General features: G+C 45.0%; 1 long non-coding RNA gene across 4 annotated transcripts in view; it reads right to left on the bottom strand.

The window, feature by feature from the left end:
* The window catches only part of LOC115090696, a 381113-nt gene that overhangs the window by 127040 nt on the left and 228944 nt on the right, over positions 1-25129 (bottom strand). The window contains exons 9-10 of one of the 4 annotated variants that reach the window (XR_003856472.1): positions 1074-1164; positions 210-768 (exon numbers count right to left, since the gene is read on the bottom strand). The exons of the other annotated variants lie outside the window; for them this stretch is intronic. This is a non-coding gene — a long non-coding RNA (uncharacterized LOC115090696). Of the gene's footprint in view, positions 1-209; positions 769-1073; positions 1165-25129 lie in introns of those variants that run through there. 4 annotated transcript variants of the gene reach the window in all.

The following is a 25129-nucleotide window of genomic DNA, read 5'->3' as shown; positions in this document are numbered from 1 at the left end:
GTCCAAATTAGCAATGGAAATGTAAACTTTGAATTAATCACCTCATGGAAACTATAAACTCAGACAAAGTATTTATTCATGTCAACAATTTTTATTAATTCTTTTAACACATTTATATGTTTTGTTTCTAAAAAACTTTGAAAACTAAAAAGGGATAGGGAAAAGTTCACTAAGGAGGAAACTAATAACCAAAAAAACTACCCAGTGACTTAGGGTCAGCTGCAAAAGCAGATTTAGGAGTCTGCTCAGGATGGCTGTCAGCTGCTGCCCTGAAGCCGCATGGCCACACCCAGCCTCTGCAAAGCATGACCCTGGAGGTGCACCATCCTGAGCAGACTCCCAAGGGATGCCTGTATCCTCCTCTGCTCCTCTGCCATCACCTGCACCATGGCTTCAAATTGCCGCCTAGAAAGAGGTTCTTCGCCGGCAGCAAGTGGTAAAGATCCTCCTGGTGAAGATCCTCTTTCTTGCTGCTGGAGAGTGGATGATGGCAGAGGCAACAGAAGGGCATGCAGGCCTCCCTCGGCCAGCAAAAGCTAGCCAGTCTGTGTTGTGGCATCCCTAACTCCCTGAGTAAAAGGAAGGAAGCCCTACAGGAAGGGGATCTGGGGGCTGTTGAGGCCCAGGCTGCACCTGCTGGAGACAGAAGTGGTGGACCACCCCCACTGGCTCCCTTCATGATGGATGGGGTGGGGGAGGAGCATCCTGCTCCTCAGCAGTGGTGGCTGCTGCTGCTTCAGCAGGAGAACGACGAGGAGGAACTGGTAACTGTGAAGACAAAAGCAAGTGTGTGTCATGTGTTCTCAAATGCTGCAGAGTATGATGTATAGGAGGACTAAGGCACTTAGAGAATTAGCCTTTGGGGGGAGAGGTGAAGGCAAAGGGAAGTATTGTTAGGTATGAGACAACCCGGTCATCCAGGTGCTGCCTTCCCTTTTGATAAGTGCTCATTAATGGGAACATGATGTATTTTGCTGGAGACAGAGAAGGGGGCGAGTAATGTGGTTCATGACAGAGAGAGGATTTAGATGAAGCTAGTTAACCAATCCAAGCTGTCATGAGGAATATCTTACCTCCAGCCCTATCCCACCGAGCATGCATCCAGTCCAGCCAGTGCACCCACTTCAAGTGCAGCTCCCGGGCCTTCTTCTTCAAGTCCTCAATCTATAGGGCAACAAAATATTAGTCACATTATTAGTGCACGGTTGCTGTCAATGTGAGAGCCATACTTGTATGTTGTATGTTACTATGGATTTTTACTAGTTATGAGGTGAGTGGCTATACCTCACTCAATGCCCCCTATTAGCCCTCCCATGCAAGATCTGAAACTCTCCACACCATTATCCCCATTCAACTTACCCCACATGAATAGGAGGCACCATGATTAAAATTGGTGCAGAGCTCCATCCAGGCCAGTTTATCTCATCTGAGGTCCTGGTGCACCCCTGCACAAAAAATAGGTTGGCCTCATTGTCCACCATCAGAGACGCCAGATGTTGGACGTCCCTGGTGGTAAACTTGGGCTGTTTGGCAGTATGAGGCATTTTGCATTCAACAGCCCTGTGGATCCTGAAGTAGTGTTGTGCTCAAGTAGGCGCGCCACCTACATACGCAAACATGTACGCAACATGTGTTGTGCATGCTATCTATCAGCACAAGATACACGCACGGAAATGTATGAGATGATACGCGCATTTTGTAAAGTGTGCACGTACTTTTTGCGCACCACTAAAACTTCCGTTCCTCACCCACATGCGCTCACATAAGTATGCATGATTGCACATGTACTTGTTTTAAAATTGACCTTTTAGTCTTTCTCCTATAAAACTCTGTCCCTGGTTTTGAATGGGTAGTAGCAAATGGTTTAGATCTCTGCCTTCATGATGATGAAGGCTAAAGCTGTATTAATTTCATGGCACACTGCCAATGGTTTATACCCCAAGGACAGGAGTGGGCTGGATGCTGGTGAGGCAGGAATGTGCAGACCAAGGAGCAGATTTTGTTCTGCCTGTAGCGGTCACCTTCCCCAAAGATTGAGCCTTCAGTTGTTGGTGGCCAGCAAGACTTGCTGGAACAAACACACCCCCTGGAGGGGCAGTGAAGGACACCCATTAAGGCAGGACTGGCTGCAAGAAACTGGAAAGTTCCCATAAAACTAACAAGAAACAGGGAGTGCTTAACAAGACTGAGTAAACGAGCTAAGACTAGAAGGCTACAGATTAGGGCCAAAACAAGATGGGACATGCAAATTAAACAAAGCCTCAAACTAGGGCTACACACGAAACAGAATTTGCAATGAGACAGATCAAACAGAACCAGAAAGCCAAAAACTTGGGCCAAATATGATTCATGAATGAAGAGATATAGGGCCATGACTAAGGCTAACAAGGACCCAAGCTGAGACAAGATATTTAATGTGAGGCAGAGAGGTAAAAAGACTGAGCACTGATTCAGGGGAAAAAAAAGGAGAAAGGACTTGAAATTTAGCATATACACACAACATAGACATAAGCACACAATGTGACATCGCCTTTGGAAATTTTGTATACTCTATGGAGTACACCTTCACAGCCATGAAAGGGAATGGACTGCATGTGTACTAAACAGTGACATTTTCAAACTCTCAAAATTTCTCATTTTTGATATGCATTTTTCTAGTTATTTTATATTTAGCAGAGCAAATAATTGTGGTTGCAATGTTAGTCTACTTGAATATGTAGAATTAAGGATCAACTACAACTTGTTGTTTGATGCATAATTATACATATTTTGCAGACCATCACAGAACCTGTCATTGCCCTGTTGTTGGTCCTGGAGTTGTAGTAGGACACCCTCCTTCCTGGAGAGAGAAAGGATGATACTGAGGGAACCAGGCTGCCATACTGGTTAATGGAGGACCCTAAAAGGTATGAAGGCCTGCAGCTGCAACCCACCATACTGGGCAGTATGTTCCTGTTTATGACTGTTGTGCTGTATAATGAAGTATGGTGGGTGGGTGTCTATCTCTTTGTATGTATGGGGTCTGCACCAAAAAACTTATGAGCTGATATTGGAGAAACTAAATATGTATACCCCGGAGGTATGGAGAGACAGGGGAGATATGATACAGACTTTTAAATACCTGAAATGTATTAATGCACAGAACCAAACCCTTTCCAATGGAAACGAAGCTGCAGAATTAGGGATCATGCTATGAAACTTCAAGGGAGGAGACTCCTTGTGGATTACCCCCATGCAGAAATGTTACAACGAAAGAATTCACAGGTTACTGTTCTTCATTTCCAACCTTTAGCCAATAGCTAAAAAACTGACTGGCTTAACACTGCTCTGCGCGTACATGTCCCACAAAGAAACCTAAGATCTGCTAATAAGGCTCTACTAACTGTTCCCTCTGTCAAAACAGCACGCCTCATGCAAGTTAGGGAGAGAGCAGTATCAGTGGCTAGCCCCGTGCTATGGAACACCATGCCACTCGAAATAAGGCTGCAGAGAAACTTCAAAATATTCAAATCCAATCTGAAAACCTGGCTATTTAAACAAGCTTTTTATAAAGATAAAGAGAAGGAAAAAAACAGTTGATTGATTAGGATGCACCAAACTAGAAATTGTTATTTGTAACCTACAAATGCACATTAAGGTTGCATTCTTTCCGTCTAATATGCTCCCTACAGACAAACTTAATGTACACACATAGTTATTGAAGTGAATTGTTACCACACTATGATGGCACATGATTAATTGTAATCTATACCACTTACTTTATTCATTATCGTGCCTTGCTGTAAACCGTTGTGACGGTTATCTAACTTAATGACGGTATAGAAGAGCTTTTAAATAAAATAAAATAAATAAATAGGACTCCTCTGTATCCCATGCCCTTTTGAACTCTATTATTTTATTTGTTTTCACCATCTCTTCTGGGAGGGCATTCCATGAATCCACCAACCTATCACAGAAGAAGTAGTGAGGAGAAGGGGAGAGAGAGAGCTTTCTGCTACATCATAGCTAGTAACTTTTAAATAAGGGGGTCAGCAAGTAGCAATTATTTGAACTTCCAGTGAGGTCATCAAAAAACAGACAGGGTCCATTAATTTTGTTGTCATTAAAAGCGACAGGGCCATTCCTGATGACGTTCAGGGGGGGGGCATATTTTTGGGGTGGGAATGGGTTGGACTTCTGGTGATGTTATCAAAAGGCGGTCAAGGGTCATTTCCAGTGACATCATAGGGGTGTGGTTTGGGGATGGGGAGTATTCTGAGTGGGAGGGGGTGTAGCTTAGGGCAGAAAATGGGAAGGGCTACTCCATTCACTTCTATCGGGTGGGAGGGGCATGGGTGGAATTATGGGCATGGTTTAGGGTGGGCAGGGGTGGGGTCAGGGGCAGGCTGGTGGTATGCTTTGCAGCTGGAGGGGGTATGGTTTGGGGTGGGGCTTGGGTGTGGCTGCACCTATTGATTTTTATGGGGTGGGAGGGGTATGGGTGGAGTTTGGGGCAGGAATGGTGGGGAGTGGGCAGGGCTTAGACTGGAAATTACCGCTGATTGGCTGATATCAATTTTAAGTGACGTGTAACCATTACACTATTGACAATGCAAGTAAAGAAGAAAGGAAGTAAATCACTGATAAGACCAATGACTTCGATAGAAACAGAATACAAACAGTACAGAGAGATTTCCAGACTCCGGGGAAGCAGATTAGGCATATGGCAGACAATATTGCCTTTTCAGAAATGTTATCTGTTCATGGAAAGGGGAAGGAAAGGCTACCCCATATAGACAACTTCAATAAATGGCTCAAAATCTGGTTTTAATGAAGCAGGTTTTGAATATATTGGGGGCTAGGGCCATGTATGAAACAATAAAAGGCTATTTATTAAAGTTGGCTGATATCTATCCATAGCAGGAAAAAGGATGCTAAGTGAGAAATTCAAATCTAGGTTGTTAAGATACAAATGCATTTGCTTTTGTGTCAGACATAGAACGTATTCTAGATGACAGAATACTTTCATGGTCTGATTATTTCCTTGTTTCCTTTTCATTATTTATTCAGATAAGTTCCACTCATACTAGGAAAATTAAATTGACATCTAAGAATCTATCTTGGCAAAATGTTGAAGTCTTAGGGGAAGAAATTAAGAGTGATTATTGAAGAAAGGATGCTCTTCCTTTGCAAGAAAGAGTTGATTGTTGTAATTCTATCTTAAGAGAAATTTTTGATAATTGGGCACCTGCGAGGATTTACTGGGTAAATCTAGAAAAGCAGCCTTTTTGGTTTAGTGAGAAGTTAAGGATTGTGAAACAACAATCCCACTGTTGCAAGCGCGGCCTTCGGATCCTGTTGTGGGAATGGGTTATGGCTTATGTTGAAAGCGCAGAGGCGCAGTCACTAGCTCATGGGAGAGCGTGAACACCTGAACCAAGGCACAACTCAGGGAGGAGCACCAAGGAACACCGTGGGAGGTGAGAGCATGCAAGCATGGGCAGAACAGGAACAAGGCAGGACTAGAACTAAGGCAAGGAACCAGAACAGAAACAAGGCAGGACTAGAACTAAGGCAAGGAACCAGAACAGGAACAAGGCAGGACTAGAACTAAGGCAAGGAACCAGAACAGAAACAAGGCAGGATCGGCCCTCTGCTGGACTTACACACACCAATGAGACCCAGCAACGCAATGCTGGTCTGAGAAGTAGCCCTCCGGCCTCTTGGAAGCCCTTCCAGACCCACCGCTTGGGAACGACGAGTGCGTGAGGCCAGATGGAGGCTGAGGACTTGGAACTTGGAAGGACACAGACGAGGACTTGGAACTTGGAAGGTACAGGTGGGCCCTGTCCCTCAGGGCACCCTACACAGCCCCATGGACTGGTCACAGACCACCCTGTCCACTTGCATGCCCTACACAACCTGGGAAGGCTGGTCGCGGACCACGCAGGAGTGAGACAAGTGCCAGAAGGAGATCCAACCAAACGTGGCTCCAATGACCAGAAATAGGAACCAGATCAATATGTATTTACCCTCAGGGTGGCCATCTGGAGGACTCGAAGAGCTGGAAGACTCGGAACTTGGAAGACTCGGAACTTCTAGATCATCAGGACATCTGGAACTAGGACGAGGCAGCATAGGAGCTCTGAGGAACGAGACTAGGAATATTGAAGACATGGAACGAAGAGCCATCTTAGACAAATGAAGACCACGGAGGACCTTGACCCAAAAAGGAGCACAGACAACTGTGAAATCCAGATCTGAAGACTCTGAAGAACAAGAACTGAGCCCTTTTATAGGGCTGAAACAGGAAATGGACTGCGGCTGACATCCGATGGGGCCGCGGGCTTTTCCCGCCGCTGGCCCTTTAAATAGATTGAAGAGGTGTGCACCGGCGCCTAGGAAGGGCCCAGGAACAGGACAGAAGACAGCGGCGACCTTGCTGCGAAGATAAAGAAGCAAGCAGAGGTCCTCGTGGCGGCGCACAGGCCGCATAGGAGGCAGCAGCAGCTTCCTGCTGCCTGAAGGTATCCCGGTTGCATCTTCCCCCGTCAAAGGCAGAGTCAGCGGTGGTGGCTTGGATCTGCGAAGATGAAGGCCTCTCGGGGGCGGCACTAAGCCGAGAAGACGACGTCAGCGGCATCCAGCTGCACAGGCAAGGCCCCAGGGAGCGGTGAAGAATAGAGAAGCCGCGGCAGCAGCAAACCAAGGCGGCAGGATGGTACGGAGGTGGCCTAGGCCACGCAGAGCAAGGTCCCAAGGTGGCGGTGTTAGGCAGGCACAGCGGTAAGTGGAGGACCTGTCCGATTGGGTCTGCGGGCAGGTTCGTAACAGCACCTCCTCCTCAAAGCCCCTCCTTCAACCTCTTCTCAACGGCTGAAGGCAAGAAGGCATATCTTCTATACCAACTGGGGAACTTGGGGGTCCAAAACAAAAGATGTTCAAGGCTTGGAAGGAGCTGAAGCGATGAGGCGAAGCAACATACTGAACACAACGTAGACACATGATTCAGGTTGAATTGGAGGTACAGAAGTAGCAATAGCATCTTAAGGGATGGTCCAGTTCAGGATTTTATTAAATCAAGACGAGAGTGAGTAACACCTCCACAGCATCTTCTTCTTGAGATCAACAGCCAGATAGTAGGCTTAAGGCATCATTGTTGGAATCTTGGAAACAAGATGGTGTATCAGGAGAATGCAAACTTGCAGATACCCCTTGTTAGATGAACATTGGTACGAGGAGCGCCAGGTGGAACTAGACAGTCTAACAAATATTGCTCAAAAAATGGGAAGCTGGTCTTGGAGCAATTTATACTCCTTGAAGACAGATAGGGGTAGATTTCATAAACTTGCGCAAACACGTAATTTTGTTCACGCGATTTCAATAGATACGCGCGTATCCATTAAAATCCGGAGTCGGCACGTGCAAGGCTGCCCAAAATCAGCAGCCTGCGCCCGCCGAGCCACGCAGTCTACCTCCGTTCCCCCCCTACCTCTGTCGCGAAAGTTACGCCTGCTCGAGGCAGGCATAACTTTGCGCGCACCGGGCCGGCTACCGCGTACCATGTTCGGTCCGGGGGCTGGTCCGGAGGCTGCGGCCATGCCCATGGGCTGAAACCACGCCCGCAGCACCGCCCCCAGATGACGTGCCGGCCGCGTCACACCCCCCGACACGCCCCCCCCCCCAGGAAAGCCCCAGGACTTACGCACGTCCCGGGGCTTTGCACGCGCTGGAAGCCTATGCAACATAGGCTCGGCGCACGCAGGGGGTATTTGGGCCAAGTTTTTGGGGGGTACGCATGTATCTTACACATGTACCCCTTTGAAAATCTGGCCCATAGTACATGGAGTAGCGGTTGACAGATGAAATGAAGAGATTCACAGGGTTACTGAACTCAAACTCTTATAAAGCCAGAATGGATGAGAAAAGTTCCTTGAAGGTTGCATCTCAGGTATAATCCACATATTAACGTGGGGTCCCATACCACGTGGGGTTGCTCAAAAGGCATTAGATGGTCAACAGAATTAAGGGCCCAGCTTTATACAAGGAACCATTTCTTGAAGAAGATCTCCAGAGTAGTGATAGAAGCAATCTCTTGGCCTCGGATCAGATGAGCTGCTTAAGACAAGGGATAAGGCTCCAAAAGGCAAGGCTTGGAGACCGTGAAGGATTCCAGCCAAGTTTAAAGAAATAGTCTTCGACCCATGGGATGGTTGGTAAGTTCAGTCAATGGCAGCAATCCTTGCAGCGGCAACTTTGACTGCTGGAAAACAATTTGAAAAGCTGGCCAGTTTGGTCATCTTTGAAGAGCAGTTCTTAGATGGAGCAAGAGATCTCTCCTGATGGAAACGGAGCAGAAGAACAATGAGGGCTTCCCAGAGAAGCCTAAAGGTGGCAATCACGGACCTTTGTCTGGCAGTGGAGACAACCTCAGATGGGCGGATAAACAACAAGTCAGATTTCCCAATCTGGACTCTAGCAGGTAAGAAGCTGTGCAAAGGATACCAGAAGGATGATGGTTTATAAGCTGTGGATTCAAGACAACTTGCCATGGTGAAATTAAGGTGAAGAGACCCAACAAGGTGATATCTCAGGAACTTTGGGATGGAATTTGAAGCTGGACCTCTCACTTGTACAGAGCAGTGTCAGGATGGTAGGTGTAATTAGTCCCATAAAAAGCACGGGCTGAATGGGAACTGATGGAACGAAGCCAGTTCTAGGGTGCAGGCGACTTCTGCCAGTCGGTAAAACTCAAGGACCTAGGGTTGCTGTAAACTGATTTAAGTAGGCATACACTCCCTGAAGCTTGACAATGCTCGTGAAGAAGCAGAACTTGGTAAAGGTGACGTGGAAACCTGGGCGCAGGCGCCTCCTGCAGGTCGCGTGGAACCCAGCATGGAACCCCACAACTCTGTGGAACTGAACAGAGATGGTCTCTGGAACTAGTGCAGGCGCCTCCTGCTGGTTGAGAGGAGCTCCAGGACTGGACTACCTTAAAGAAAGTTTGGATGCAGGTGCCTCCTGCAGGACGTAAAAATCCAAACATACTCAAAACGAAGCAAACAATAAAAAAAAATTTTTACTAGGCAAAAGTCCAGGAAACTAGGAGCAAAAGATTTTCTAGGCAGGGGACAAGATTTAAAAAATATCCAGGAACCTGAGCCCGTTGCAGACACACGCTCACAGAGTTCATGGCCTTTGCATCCTGTTGTAAGCTCAGCCTTCGGATCCTGTTGCGATTGCAAGGCCAGAGGATCCTGTTGTGGGCGCGGCATACGGATGATGTAGAGAGCGCGGAGGTGTGGTTGCTAGCTCATGGGAAAGCATAAGCCCCTGAACCATGGCATGACTCAGGGAGGAGCCCCAAGGCACACCGTGGGAAGTGAGAGCAAGCAAGCATGGGCGGAACAGGAATAAGGCAGGACTAGAACTAAGGCAAGGAACCAGAACAGTAACAAGGCAGGATCAGCCCTCCACTGGACCTACACGCACCAATGAGACCCAGCAACGCAATGCTGGTCTCAGGAGTAGCCATCCGGCCACTCGGAAGCCCTTCCGGACCCGCCGCTTGGGAACAACGAGTGCGTTAGGCCAGATGGAAGCTGAAGACTTGGAACTTGGAAGGACTCAGGCGAGGACTTGGAACTTGGAAGGTGCAGGTGGGCCCTGTCCCTCAGGGCACCCTACACAGCCCCGCATGGGCCGGTCACGGACCACCCTGTCCACTTGCGTGCCCTACCCAACCTGGGAAGGCTGGTCACGGACCACGCGGAGCGAGACAAACGCCACTAGGGGATCCAACCAAACGAGGCTCCAATGACCAGAAACAGTAACTAGATCAATACTGATTTACCCTCGGGGTGGCCATCTGGAGGACTCGGAACTTGGAAGACTCGAACTTCTGGAACATCAGGACATCTGGAACTAGGACAAGGCAACAAAGGAGCTCTGAGGAATGAGACCAGGAACATCGAAGACATGGTTCAAAGAGCCATCTTAGACAAATGAAGACCACGGAGGACCTTGACCCGAAGAGGAGCACAGACAACTGTGAAATCCACATCCGAAGGCCCTGATGAACAAGAACTGAGCACTTTTATAGGGCTGAAACAGGAAATGGACTGGGATGACATCTGGTGGGGCCAGCAGTGGCTCTTTCAACAGATTGAAGAGGCACGTGCCATCGCTTAGGAAGGGCCCAGGAACAGGACCGAGGACAGCGGCAACCCTGCCGCGAAGACGAAGAAGCAGGCAGAGGTCCTGGCATCAGCGCACAGGCCGCATAGGAGGCAGCATCAGCTTCCTGCTGCCTGAAGGTATCCCAGCAGCGTCTTCCCCCGCTGAAGGTGGAGTCAGCGGCGGCGGCTTGGAACCGCGAAGATGAAGGCCTCCCGGGGGCGGAACTAAGCCACAAAGATGACGTCAGTGGCATCCGGCTGAACAGGTAAGGCCCCAGGAAGTGGTGAAGAATAGTGAAGCTGTGGCGGTGGCAGGACAGTCCAGAGGCAGCCTAGGCCGCGTAGAGCAAGGCCATAAGGTGGCGGCGTCAGGCAGGCACAGCGGTAAGTGGAAGACCTGTCTGTGGGATGGGGTCCATGAACAGGTTCATAACACCCATCAGTTGGAGTGTAGATGGAAGCACCATAAGTCTCTGCAGAATCTGGCTCAATGTAAAGACCAGTGCAAAGATCTATAGGTCTACCTTCAAGGATGCGAAAAAGCAGTTTATCTGTGGTCAATTAGCCTCAGCAGGTAATCGCACAGTTAAATTGTTTCAAGCTATTAGAAGCCTGGTAGTAAAGGAAGTTAAAGGAGAGACCTTGGGCACCTTTTTGAAGAGAAAATCAGACAGATTAGAGCAAGTATGAGGGAGAGTGTGGAGTAAAGGTTAAAGCTATTACAGCAGGAATCTAACAGTGGAAATATTAATATAGTGGAAGAAAAAAAAGCTTTTTCTGATGGACAAGTGAGAGACATGGCTAAGAGGCATGCACTGAGAGGAGAGCAGCCATGTGGTACTGAGTGAAAAAGACATGTGTTGAGAAGAAGAGCAGTGGATATGAGGTATGTAAGAGGAATGGCTGGAGGAGTAGGGAAGGGTTTTTTTTAGAATTCAGGAAAATAGTTTTGTATGCAGAATTTATTTCAAAATTAACTAAGCTTGGCCTCCAAGTCACTGAGAATTTCAATATCAGCTATATAACCATGGCAATCGACCAAGTAGACTACTAGCTAATCTGGTGTGGGTTCACAATAAAAACTCTACTATAACTGGGATTAGGGACAAGGAGGGAACTCATAGGGTTACTCAATAAGATATTTCTTCCCAATTTTTGGAATACTAAAGTGCCCTATACCATAACCGAGTAAGAAATGCTGAGACCTCTGAATCCTTTTTCCACGATTTTCCTTGGCTAAAGTTATCTCCTGACCAATTAGCTCTTTTAAATGCACCCATCAAGGATGGTGAAATTTACTCGGTAATACAGGGATTCATCTTAGGGAAAGCGGCGGGGCAAGATGGCCTGGGGCCCGAATTTTATAAAACACTAAAGTTCCTTTTTCTCCCCACATTGTCCTCCTTTTATAATCTCATTTCTTTTAAATCACTTACCCCAACTATGAATCAATCAATTATAGTGGTATTACCCAAAAAGGGTAAGGATCCTTTGGATGTAGGATCCTATCACCCCCATTTTGTTAATCGATGTAGATATAAAAATTTTAGCAGCAGTCCTCGCGGCCAGACTGAACACCATACTTCCCTGCATGAACAACCTGGACCAAACAGGATTTGTTAAAGGTAGGCAGGGGGTAAGAAATGTCTGCCGTCTTATAGCGACCCTTAGTTATCATTCCCCGGTGGAAGCAATTATTCTGAGTCTAGATGTGGAAAAAGCGTTTGACTCTTTATCTTGGGACTACCTGTTCTGGACCTTGCAACAATACGATTTTTCTGGCGCATTAGTGACATGGTTGGAAATCTTATACAATGCCCCCAGTGTATGCATCCTAATCAAAGGGCTCCAGGGGCGATCCGGGAAACTACAGACCGGTTAGCCTGACTTCAGTGCCAGGAAAAATAGTGGAAAGTGTTCTAAACATCAAAATCACAGAACATATAGAAAGACATGGTTTAATGGAACAAAGTCAGCATGGCTTTACCCAGGGCAAGTCTTGCCTCACAAATCTGCTTCACTTTTTTGAAGGAGTTAATAAACATGTGGATAAAGGTGAACCGGTAGATATAGTATACCTGGATTTTCAGAAGGCGTTTGACAAAGTTCCTCATGAGAGGCTTCTAGGAAAAGTAAAAAGTCATGGGATAGGTGGCAATGTCCTTTCGTGGATTGCAAACTGGCTAAAGACAGGAAACAGAGAGTAGGATTAAATGGGCAATTTTCTCAGTGGAAGGGAGTGGACAGTGGAGTGCCTCAGGGATCTGTATTGGAACCCTTACTGTTCAATATATTTATAAATGATCTGGAAAGAAATACGACAAGTGAGATAATCAAATTTGCAGATGACACAAAATTGTTCAGAGTAGTTAAATCACAAGCAGATTGTGATAAATTGCAGGAAGACCTTGTGAGACTGGAAAATTGGGCATCCAAATAGCAGATGAAATTTAATGTGGATAAGTGCAAGGTGATGCATATAGGGAAAAATAACCCATGCTATAATTACACAATGTTGGGTTCCATATTAGGTGCTACAACCCAAGAAAGAGATCTAGGTGTCAAGCAAACAGAATGTTGGGAATTATTAGAAAAGGAATGATGAATAAAACGGAAAATGTCATAATGCCTCTGTATCGCTCCATGGTGAGACCGCACCTTGAATACTGTGTACAATTCTGGTCGCCGCATCTCAAAAAAGATATAATTGCGATGGAGAAGGTACAGAGAAGGGCTACCAAAATGATAAAGGGAATGGAACAACTCCCCTATGAGGAAAGACTAAAGAGGTTAGGACTTTTCAGCTTGGAGAAGAGACGACTGAGGGGGGATATGATAGAGGTGTTTAAAATCATGAGAGGTCTAGAACGGGTAGATGTGAATCGGTTATTTACTCTTTCGGATAGTAGAAAGACTAGGGGCACTCCATGAAGTTAGCATGGGGCACATTTAAAACTAATCGGAGAGAAAGTTCTTTTTTATTCAACGCACAATTAAACTCTGGAATTTGTTGCCAGAGAATGTGGTTCGTGCAGTTAGTATAGCTGTGTTTAAAAAAGGATTGGATAAGTTCTTGGAGGAGAAGTCCATTACCTGCTATTAAGTTCACTTAGAGAATAGCCACTGCCATTAGCAATGGTTACATGGAATAGACTTAGTTTTTGGGTACTTGCCAGGTTCTTATGGCCTGGATTGGCCACTGTTGGAAACAGGATGCTGGGCTTGATGGACCCTTGGTCTGACCCAGTATGGCATTTTCTTATGTTCTTATGTTCTTATGTTCTGACCCTTTTCGCCTCCACTGTGGGGTGCGGCAAGGGTGCCTACTTTTGCCACTTTTGTTTGTTCTGGCGATTGACCCCCTGGCGACAAGGCTATGCTGCAATATAAATTTTGGGGGCCTCAGTGTTGGGAGCTACCCTTTCAAAGTGGCTATGTTTGCTGATGACATTCTCCTGTTTGTGGGACGTCCTCGCAGCAGTATCCCTGTCATAAAACAGCTCTTTTCCCAATTTCAAGACATTGCGGGATTGACAATCAACTTCTCAAAGTCTGAGGCGTTAGCCCTGGATCCACAATTACGATACACCTGGGTAGATGACTTCCCTTTCTCCTGGGCCCCAGATAAAATTAAGTACTTGGGAGTTTGGGTCCCTAGGGACTTAAAATGTCTATATGCTCTGAATATTAAAGAGACACTGGCAGCCAAACAGTCTCAATTGGCAGCATAGTGATCCCTCCCATTGTCATTTTTTGGCCGCTGTGCCCTTTTGAAAATGATGATTGTTTCTAAACTACTCTATAAACTACATATGCTCCCCTGCTGGCTCACAGCTAGCGACCTCTAGAAACTCAGATCATCCTTTTCGCAGTTTATCTGGGCTTGAAAGAAAGCGAGGATAAAATATTAGTTTATTTGTTTGTCGAGTTTTATATACCGTCGTTCGGTATCGCCATCACTATGGTTTACATGGTTCGATCAGAATATGACAATTTAGATATGAGGTGTATGGATAACAGAGTAAGATACACGTGCAATTAGTTAATGGTATTTATACAATAGGCGGTGAGAATATTCAGGTATATATACATGGTTGGGTCACAGAGGTATATCAGGTTAGTTAATGTTTGGCAATATTAGGTGATCTGGGTGGCAGTTGATTGAGGGATAAGGGTCTGTTTCGGTTCAGTTGGAAGGTTTGTTGTTAGTTGATTGCTGAGTATTCCTTGCTTGTCTTGGTAGGCTTTGGAGAAAAGCCAAGTTTTCAGATCTTTTTTGAATGCTTTTAAGTTGGGTTGCAGTCTTAGTTCCATCGGGAGGGTGTTCCAGATTTTGGGACTGCCAATGGAGAATGCTCTTTCTTGGGTTGTGGTGAGTTGTGCAGTTTTGATGGAGGGGACTGCTAGTAGTCCTTTGTTTTATCGTAGGTTTCATTGAGGATTATGAGGGGTGAGGTTTAAGCCTGCCCGGTCAGTTTGTTCTTTGTGTAATAATTTGTGTAAGATGGTCAGTGTTTTGTGTTCTAGTCAGAATTTTATTGGTAGCCAGTGTAGTGATATAAGTAAGGGGGTTATATGTTCATTCTTCTTTGTGCCTATGAGGATTCTGGCAGCTGAGTTTTGTAGGATTTGGAGTGGTTTGATGTTGGAAAACGGTAGTCCAAGAAGTAGGGAGTTGCAGTAGTTGATGTTTCATAAGATGAGAAGTTGAAGTACCGTTCTGAAATCATTTGGGGTTAGGAATGGTTTTAGACGTCTTAGAGTTAACAATTTGTGATATCTCTCCTTAATTTTGGTTATGTGGTTCCTGAAGGATAGTTCGTTGTCCATTATGACTCCTATACCACTCTCGAATGTTCATGGGAGAATGATGGCGTAGGTCTTCCTGATTTTCGACTTTATAATGCTGCTTGGCAATTGCAATTTGTGGGAGAGTGGCTCACTGACTCTTATTCTTATTGTGCAGCAAAGTTGCTCACTAATATGTCAGCTCTATGGTTGCCGCTGTTTCTCTTATAGGCAAGCCCAGCAGTGCTGCGAACTTTGGAGTTCCCTAGGGTGTTGCTTTATCCATGCATATGCACCTGGCGGTGGGTGCACTCTGAGGCCTGAGTGGCCTGACATCTCTGTTGCTCCTTTTGGTGGGCAATGCTGACTTTCCTCCAGGGCAAGACTGCAGTGTAATTTTTAAACAATGGGCATGGAAAGGTTCGCTTTTGTCTTCCATCTATATGAGAGGACTCACCGGCAGTGCAGACATTTCAATCAATAACTCATACCTTTCAGATTTCTTCATGATACTTTTTTGCCTATCTGCAAGCACGGCAGAAGCATTTACATCAGAACTTTCATTTGCAACAGTGTTTTTTGACACGTCCTGTGTATCCAACTCAATTGCTGGCTGGAGTAAGCTGGGAAAAAGCTTTCGGCGAAACTGTAACTTGGATGCACTAGTCACGTATTGGTCTGCCTCTCTGGGAGAACCTCTGACGGTTAATTTTCTGTTGAATTGCTTCAAAACAATGTACTCTCATAATTCGGACTAAGGCCTACGAGAACTGCAGTTTCAAATCCTACACCACACCATCTGTGACAATGTTCGGAGGTTCCGCTTGGGCCGCATAAATTCTCCAGTGTGCATCAAATGTGGTAGGACAGAGGGTTCCCTACTGTATTGGCTTATAGAATGCACGATGCTGGATGGGTTTTGGTCCGCAATATTCAGTGCTATATACAAATGAACTGGAGGGCCAGCAAAAAGATTGGGCCTGTCTCTATTATGCAGCTTGCTTAACGTTAAGCATCAGCATAGTACCTCTATGGACCGCTTTGGGCGTTTCGCTGTTCTTCTGGCTTGCCGCACCATTTTATCCACTTGGATTGAGCCCTCATCATCGTCCTCCATTAAAGCGTGGCACCAGCGGATGGTGTCGGCCATGCAAATGGAATGGCTGGACTTCACTGTGGGGAATCACAAATCGGATAAAGTATACTACAAATGCTGGGCTATCTGCTTCACTTTGTTGCCTCTGGACATACAGAACAGTCTGCTTGCTACTGGATATACTGCTCAATGGTTCTAGAGTCCATGAGCTGACTTGCTCTAGGCACTGTCAATTTAGTCCCCCATCAATGCCAACCTACTTGCAGCATCACTTTGGGGACACTTTTCTCAGCAGCACTATCTCGAATAGTAAGCTGTGTTATCCTAGGAATCAATGTGTACTATTGGAATGTATTATGTACATGCCTGTCTCTAACTTGGTCTCCTGGGTGCGTGGGTGGGGGTACAATTTATTGAGTGTTGAGTGTTGTGTTTGTGAGGATTTGTTTGTATGGATGCAAGGTCGGTCTGAGAGATGTGTAGATGGTGGTCGGACCATCGGGGTCCCTGCCCCGGTGCAGTGATTGTTTGTGAATGTTTCTCATAACTGCGGGTGTTTGCATTTCAGATTCTGAACATACAATGTGTACTGGTAAGCTATGTACTGGTCCAGATACTTCCTGTGTTCTGTAATTTACTGCATTTGCTGTGTCATATCACTGGTGGCTATGTGATCTGAACAGGTTTTGATTAAAAAAAAAACAAAAAATTAACTATGCTTAAATTGGATCCAACCCCTTCTACTTATCTGAAGGCTATAGGTCATAGTCTTTTTCCATAGCTAGTAACAATGGCAGATAGCTCATTAGAACAGAGCCTTGTGCCTGCTTCTGGGAAAGAAGCTGTGATATAGCCAAGTCTGAAAATGAGACCTTAAGATCTTAATGAATTATCAACTATTTTGACATCTGCCTTTTCTTGTAGATAGTGCTGTAGACCATCATCCCTATCACTAGGGACCTTCGTTTTCAATTTTTATTTTCTTTTGCCTGAAAATGTGTATGTTAGAACAAAAACTAAATGAGTTTTTTGAAGGGGTGAATAAATATGTGGATAAAGGTGAACCAGTAGATGTGGTATATTTGGATTTTCAGAAGGCATGTGACAAAGCCCTGCATGAGAGGTTTCTAAAAAAACTAAAAAGTCATGGGATGGGAGGCGATATCCTTTTGTGGATTGCAAGTTGCTTAAGACAGGAAACAGAGTAGGATTAAATGGTCTGTTTGCACAGTGGAAAAAAGTAAACAGTGGAGTGCATCAAGGATCTGTACTTGGACCGGTACTTTTTAATATATTTATAAATGATCTGGAAAAGGGAACAATGAGTGAGATGATCGAATTAGTGGATAACACAAAATTATGCAAAGTAGTTAAATCTCAAGTGGATAGTGATAAATTGCAAGAGGACCTTGTGAAACTGGAAGATTGGGCTTCCAAATGGAAGATGAAATTTAATGTGGAAAAGTGCATAGTGATGCATATAGGGAAAAATAACTCTTGCTGTAGTTATACAATGTTAGGTTCTATCTTAGGGGTTACCACCCAGAAAAGAGATATAGGCATCATAATGGATAATACATTGAAATCGTCGGTCCAGTGTGCTGCAGGATCAAAATAGCAAACAGAATGTTAGGAATAATTAGGAAGGGAATGGAAAATAAAATGGAGGATGTCATAATGCCTCTGATTCGCTCCATGGTGAGACCGCACCTTGAATACCATATGCAATTCTGGTCACCACATCTCAAAAAGGATATAGCTGCACTGGAGAAAGTGCAGAGAAGGGTGACCAAAATGATATGGGGCATGGAATGACTGCCCTATCAGGAAAGGCTAAAGGAGTTAGGACTGTTCAGTTTGGAGAAGAGATGACTGAGGGGGGGATATGATAGAAGTCTACAAAACATGAAAGGACTTGTACAAGTTAATGTAAATCGGTATTTACTCTTTCAGAATATGAAGGGACCAGGGGCACTCCATGAAGTTAGCCAGTAGCTCATTTAAAACAAATCAAAGAAAAATTCTTTTTCACTCAGCGCATAATTAAACTCTGGAATTCATTGCTAGGGAATGTGGTTTCCGCATTTAGCATACTGAGTTTAAAAAGGTTTGGATAAGTTCCTAGAGGATAATCCATAAAACTGGTATTACAGTAATTAATAAGCAATAGTAGCTTTTGATCCATCTAATGTTTGGTAACTTGCCAGGTACATGTGGACTTGGATGGCCACTGTTGGAAACAGGATGCTGGGTTTGATGAACCCTTGGTCTGACCCAGAATGGCATTTCTTATGTTCTTATGAGGTACCCTTCCCCCAACCTTTTGGGTTTTTAGATGAGGCTTTCTTGTACCACCTCAAGCCCTCTTGGTTCTCTTGGTAACCCATCCTGGTTAGCTCTAGAGTCCAATTCCATGGAACATCCCTTTCACAAGTCTTTAATTGCAGTTGTCCTCTCTGGACTTGATCTCCAAAATCTCCCATTTCTCGCAAGTCCTGGCTTTCTCAGTCTCATTCTCTTGCTGACAGGTAGCAACTCAATTTTCCAAAAATCAGTCTGGCTTCTCCTTTGTCTGCTAACCTCTGGGATCCAGAACTCTAACACTGCCTCAATGTTGTCCTCTTGTTCTGGTTATATCCCCTCGGCTTCCTGTGCCATACCACCCTCAGTGAGTGAGTTAGCCATGCTAGAGGGCTGCTGCTCTCCTCTTCACAATAGTGCATGGGATTCCTGTCCTCCCATGAAAATTCGTACCACCTGGTCCCATCACAAGTTCCTTTGTACCTGTCCCACATTTATCATGAGTCCATTCACAGGTCTTAGATATTCTTCTCTTGCCATGCATTAGAACTGCCCTTGCTCTTCTGGGGTTTTCTCTACTATCTATCCAGGGGAACAGTTTCTGGATTCTGTGGCCCATTGCCAGGACTCCCTATAACACCTTCCTTAGGCCATTCTCTGGGATAATCCTGGTTAGTCTTGGTCATCACTAGCTTCCCTGACAATTCGCCAGGCTTCACTGTAGTGTCCCCTTTAGGCTGCTTTTGGGGATGCTCTTGGTCAGCATTGGTCATCACTGGTTCCACTGATGCTTCGCCAGCCTCTTCAGCAGTACCATTTTCATGCCAGTCTCTGAGATAACCCAGGTCAGCCTAGACCAAGCCAGTCTTCACTCCTTTTTGTAACTCCCAGCCTTTGTGCTTTGGGAGGGTACAGTTCCATCCAGACACCTCACAGGGTGCTGTGCTTCCTCCATTTTCAGGTCATCCAGGGTTTCCTCAGCAGTTGCCCCAGTTTACTCTGCCAGCAATTCATCTAGCTTCTCCAGGAATTGTTGGCCCTCCTTGCTCAGCTGCTCTAAGCATTCAGTCTTCCGACTGACCTGGACTCTTGAAAATGGACTCTCTATCTCTAATATCCTGGCTGGCCTCTTCGGTTGCCAAGCCTTGAACCTCAGGTTCTCCCTGTCACCTGGCTCTTGAAACTGGGGAATTCCCACAATACAGAAACACATTGCTATGCAATTCTCTTAAGCCCTCTGGCTTTTCTTTCTTCCTTTTTCTTCGAAAATAAACCCCTATACATATCTCTCCAGGGACAGGAGAGAGAGAAAAAAAAACAAAAAACGATAGCCTGTCTGGCCCTTACTCACTACTTGACCCCTGGACTAGACAGGCGAGGATATCCCCCTTGGCCTGTTGTGCCAACACTGGGTGTAGACAAGGAAGGCCCCAGGAAAAGAAAAAATACCTCTGCGAGTTTTGTTTTCTTCCTTCAATGTGATTATTTTTTTCACTAGTGTTGCTCTGTGCGCTGCTTAGAGCAAAACACTTTCTCAAAAAAAATTCTCTCTTCCTTCACTTTGAAGTAGAGTTCCTGCCTGTGCAAACACTTTCTACAGACCCTAGAACATCAATAAACTCTTATTAGGAAACCAGGCTGCTATAGAGCCCTACACAGACACTTTTAAGAGGCTTGGACTTCTGCCTGCGCAATCGCTTAGTGTAGGGTTGCTCAAACTAGTCCTATGGGCCCCCCAGCCAGTCGGATTTTCAGGATATCCCTAATGAATATGCATGAGATTTATTTGCATGCACTACCTCCTGTGTATGCAAAATGTCTCATGCATATTCATTAGGGATATCCTCAGGGCCGGTGTTAGCTTTTTTGCTGCCCTGTGCAAAAAATTACTGTGCTGCTCGCCCCCCCCCCCCCATCCTGATTCATTCAGTGTCTGTCCCAGGACTATCAAAGAAAACCCAGCTCCATCCTGAAATCTACATTTTTAAAAACTGATACACACACCCACCCCAGAACCCATGGATAGGGAAGTGTAATAGTTATCCTAGGCAGAACTTCAGCCTTGCACACATGCCCCCCCCCCCCCACACACACACACACACACAATCAAATTATGCATTTATAACACATTTTACATCAAAATGAACATTCAAAAGTACAGTCTTCTCATGCAATAATATCACTTACAATATGCATATCATATTTACATGCACTGCTGTGATGCCAACCAGAAAACTCTGCAAAAAAGACACTTGCAACTCCTATGGAATTAGACTTTTTGTAATACGTGTTGGATATTGACTTGGCTCTCAGAAAGCCATGAAAGAACAGAATTGCAATTACAATATAGTGAAATTTCCATTCCAAAACAACCCTAACAATCTATGAAAAGGCAACACTGTACATACTACACCAGACCCTAGAACATCAATAAACTCTTATTAGGAAACCAGGCTGCTATAGAGCCCTACACAGAAATTACATGCCAGCAAAATAATTCACCTTGCAGAACACAGACAGACCTTGACCAAATTCGGAATAAAGAGATCAGAAAGTATAAACAGAAATGTGATGAGAAGAACTGAACTGGAACCCACAACAAGCCAGCCTCTATATGCAGAGCAACAATGGAAAAACAGAAACATTACCATTCTTCATAAAACATGACATAATAAAATCAAGAAATATAAAACATCAATCGTATTAGTAAAATCATATTCATAAAAATAATACATATTTCAAATCAGTTAATGACTAAAATATCCAAAATTTCCCAAACTCCAATAAAATATTTCAAAACATCTGATGAATAAAAAATCAAATAATTAAAAAAGTTCTATTCCCCCCCACAAAAAAAATGTAATATTTCGAAACAGAAGAATCATTAAAATTACACCCAATAATTAAAACTAATAAGGATAAAAAAAATTTCTGCTCGCTATACTTGGGATCTTTTAATTTCCAGTCACCCTGAGATTGTCATGGATTGGGGGAGGTAGGACTGTACAAATGTTATCTTCTGTCTCACACATAAGCACAATAACAAATTCATTCTCTCACACACTCCCTTTATCTAACATACACAGGCTCTCTCTCCCTCACAGATACCCTTCTTATCCCTTCCCTCAAGAATGCTCACCTCACTTCAACAAGGGATCGCGCCCTATCTATTGCTGGCCCCTCTCGTTGGAATGCTCTTCCCACAAACCTCCGCCTTGAGCCCTGCCCCTTTAAGTTCAACAAAATGCTAAAGACCTGGCTATTCCACCAGGCATATCCAGACTAGATCTATGTACCTCCATACCCCACCTCACCTCTCCTCTCCTCTCCTCACCGTCAACCCCATGCCATCTATAAGTTAGTACGTTAATATGCCTTAAGTATATAAGTTAATTTTTTACCTCACTAGTTCTCTTTTATCAGGCTCACCAGTATAGCCGCCCTCTGCTGCAGCCCTTAGCTGCAATATCTATCATTACTTTGTCCCCTGCTCCCCCCTCCCTGTTCATTGTACTTTCTATCTTCTGTTTATTTTTTTTTTATTTAACTTATTTATATACCGTTTTACCAATATGACATTGACCAAAGCGGTTTACAACAGCATAATTATAATCAAACCAACATAAAATGTCTTTAAAAGTAACAAAGAAAAAACAAAGAAAAAAAAATAAAATAAACAGAATTTGAATAAAAATACAATTTAAAACATGATCAATAACATAAAAATTGGATGAGTTAAAAGTTAAAGATACTTGGCCATTACTTTAAAAACTAAAAGAGGGGGAAATCAGATAGAATTTTATAAGTTTTATTGCTAAAAATTATTGCTTTTAGGGAGTTATAATCATGAGAAACTGTATTTTCTTTTTCTGTGTTAATTGATGCTCAAAAATGTGAACCGTAGAGATAGACTTTTTGTCTACACAACGGTATATGAAACTGTTTAATTAAATAAATAAATAAATAAATAAATAAATAAAATAAAATAAATAAATAAGGTTAGCGAGTAGTTAAGGATATCTTCTAGTCCTTAAAAGAATTATTTACAAAATAGTTTCCTAGCAGTTTTTGCTGTTAATTAGTCGGTTCTAGATCTATATAAACCGATATGATGTGTCTACTAATGTCGGTATAGAAAGCAAAATTGCTTACCTTGTAATAGGTGTTATCCCAGGACAGCAGGATGTAGTCCTCACATAAGGGTGACATCATCAGATGGAGCCCTGGTACAGAAAACTTCTGTCAAAAGTTTCTAGAAACGTTTGGCTGGCACTCTGGGCCTACTGAGCATCCCAGCATGCCATGATATTCTCAGCCACAGGGGTCTCCCTTCAGTTTCGTTTGTAGCAATATGCATGAGCTAAAAAAATAAAGTAATAAAACGTATCGGACCCAACTCCGTGGGGAGGTGGGTGGGTTCTGTGAGGACTACTTCTTGCTGTCCTGGGATAAAGCAAATGTTGCTTACCTGATGTAACAGGTGTTCTCACAGGACAGCAGGATGTTAGTCCTCACAAATGGGTGACATCGAGGATGGAGCCCAACCACGGAAAACTTCTGTCAAAGTTTCAGGAACTTTGACTGGCCCCTACTGGGCATGCCCAGCACGGCACAAACCCTGCAGCCAGCAGGGGTCTCCCTTCAGTCTTGTTTTTATAGCTACAGGCAGTGCCGAAAAATAAAAGAAACAAACCCAACACCGCGGGGTGGCGGGCGGGTTTCGTGAGGACTAACATCCTGCTGTCCTGTGAGAACACCTGTTACATCAGGTAAGCAACATTTGCTTTCTCACAGGACAAGCAGGATGGTTGTCCTCACAAATGGGTGAGTACCGAGCTGAGGATGCCCTGACTTGCACCAAATGCACCCAACGGCGTGCAACAGGCACAACAACTGGGGTGGAATTTGGTACAGGGCATCCGCACCCTACCGGGAAGGTGGAAGGGTGTTGGTACATCAGGTTGGAAAAAGGTTACGCAAGACAGATTGGCCGAAGATGGAATCTTGTCTTCCAGCTTTATCCAAACAATAGTGAGCTGCAAAGGTATGGAGGGAGCTCCATGTTGCAGCTCTGCAGATGTCAGGAAGTGGCACCGATCGAAGGTGTGCTACTGAAGTCGCCATGGCCCTCACAGAGTGTGCCTTGACACGGTCTTGAAAAGGAATGCCAGCTTGCTGATAGCAAAAAGAAATGCAGTCCGCCAACCAACTTGTTGGGATGGAAAGAGACAAATAATTGAGTGCTCTTCCTGTGAGCAACTGTACGGTCTAGATAAAAAGCTAGAGCTTGTTTACAGTCTAGGGTATGCAGAGTCTGTTCCCCGGAGTTGGAGTGGGGCCTGGGAAAAAAGATAGGTAGTATGATGGACTGATTAATATGAAACTCCGAAACTACCTTAGGTAAGAATTTAGGTTGAGTGCGGAGTACCGCCCGGTCCTGCAGGAGTTTAGTGTAAGGCGGATAGGTAACTAGGGCCTGTAATTCACTAACCCTGCGAGCTGAAGTGATAGCCAAAAGGAATAACACTTTCCATGTGAGATATTTTAATTCACAGGAGTGCAGAGGTTCGAAAGGTGGTTTCATAAGGCGACCAAGAACCAGATTAAGGTCCCAAGATGGGGCCGGCGGACGTAAAGGTGGCTTTAAATGGAGCAAGCCTTTAAGAAAGCGTGTTACAAGGGGTTGTACTGAAATAGGAACACCCCCAATACCTTTATGGAAGGTGGCTACTGCACTGACATGCATTCTAATGGAAGAGGTCTTGAGACCGGTTTCTGATAGATGCCACAAATAGTCCAAGAACTTAGAGATTGGACAGGAAAGGGGATCAAGGGACTGAGAAGTGCACCATGATGTGTACCTTTTCCATTTGTATGAGTAAGATTTTCTTGTAGAGGGCTTTCGTGAAGCTATCAGGACACGAGAAACTGAGTCTGAAAGGTTAAAAGGCTGAAGGACTAACCTTTCAACATCCATGCCGTCAGGGACAAGGCTTGGAGGTTGGGATGAAGGAGGCATCCGTCGTTTTGAGTGAGCAGATGCGAGTCCTGTCCCAGAGGAATGTGCCTGCGGATGGAGAGATCCTGGAGTATGGGAAACCACACTTGGCGTGGCCAGTGCGGTGCTATCAGGATCATGGTTCCCCTGTCCTGGCGGAGCTTCACGAGGGTCCTCGACAGCAGAGGAAGAGGAGGGAATGCATAGAGCAGACCGGTCGTCCACTTGAGGGAGAATGCATCCCTCGGCCGAGAGTGCTGGCTCCGAATGAGAGAGCAATAATTGTCCACTTTGTGGTTCTGAGGGGACGCAAAGAGGTCTATGTGGGGGTAACCCCACTTGTGGAATAGAGAGGTCGCTACTACAGGATTGAGTGACCACTCGTGTGGTTGGAAGACACGGCTCAGCTGGTCTGCCAATACATTGTCTACTCCCGGCAGGTAGGTGGCCCTGAGGTACATGGAGTGGGAGAGGGCTTCTGCCCAAATTTGCACAGCTTCCTGACACAGAAGAAAGGAGCCTGTGCCTCCCTGCTTGTTTATGTACCACATGGCCACCTGGTTGTCTGTCTGGATTAAGATGGAATGGTGTGATAGGCAATCTTGAAAGGTCCTGAGAGCATAGCGGATTGCTCGGAGCTCCAGGAAATTTATCTGGTGTTTGGCTTCCTCTAGTGACCAGAACCCTTGAGTTTGTAAATCGTTTACATGGGCTCCCCAACCGATGTTGGAAGCATCGGTAGTGAGGATGACCTGAGGATCTGGTGGGAGAAAAGGCAAACCCTGTAGG

Source organism: Rhinatrema bivittatum, chromosome 4 (assembly GCF_901001135.1).
Source record: "Rhinatrema bivittatum chromosome 4, aRhiBiv1.1, whole genome shotgun sequence".
Classification (NCBI taxonomy): domain Eukaryota; kingdom Metazoa; phylum Chordata; class Amphibia; order Gymnophiona; family Rhinatrematidae; genus Rhinatrema; species Rhinatrema bivittatum.
Note: the sequence above shows the minus strand (reverse complement) of the source record. Positions and strands in the feature narration are given on the sequence as shown.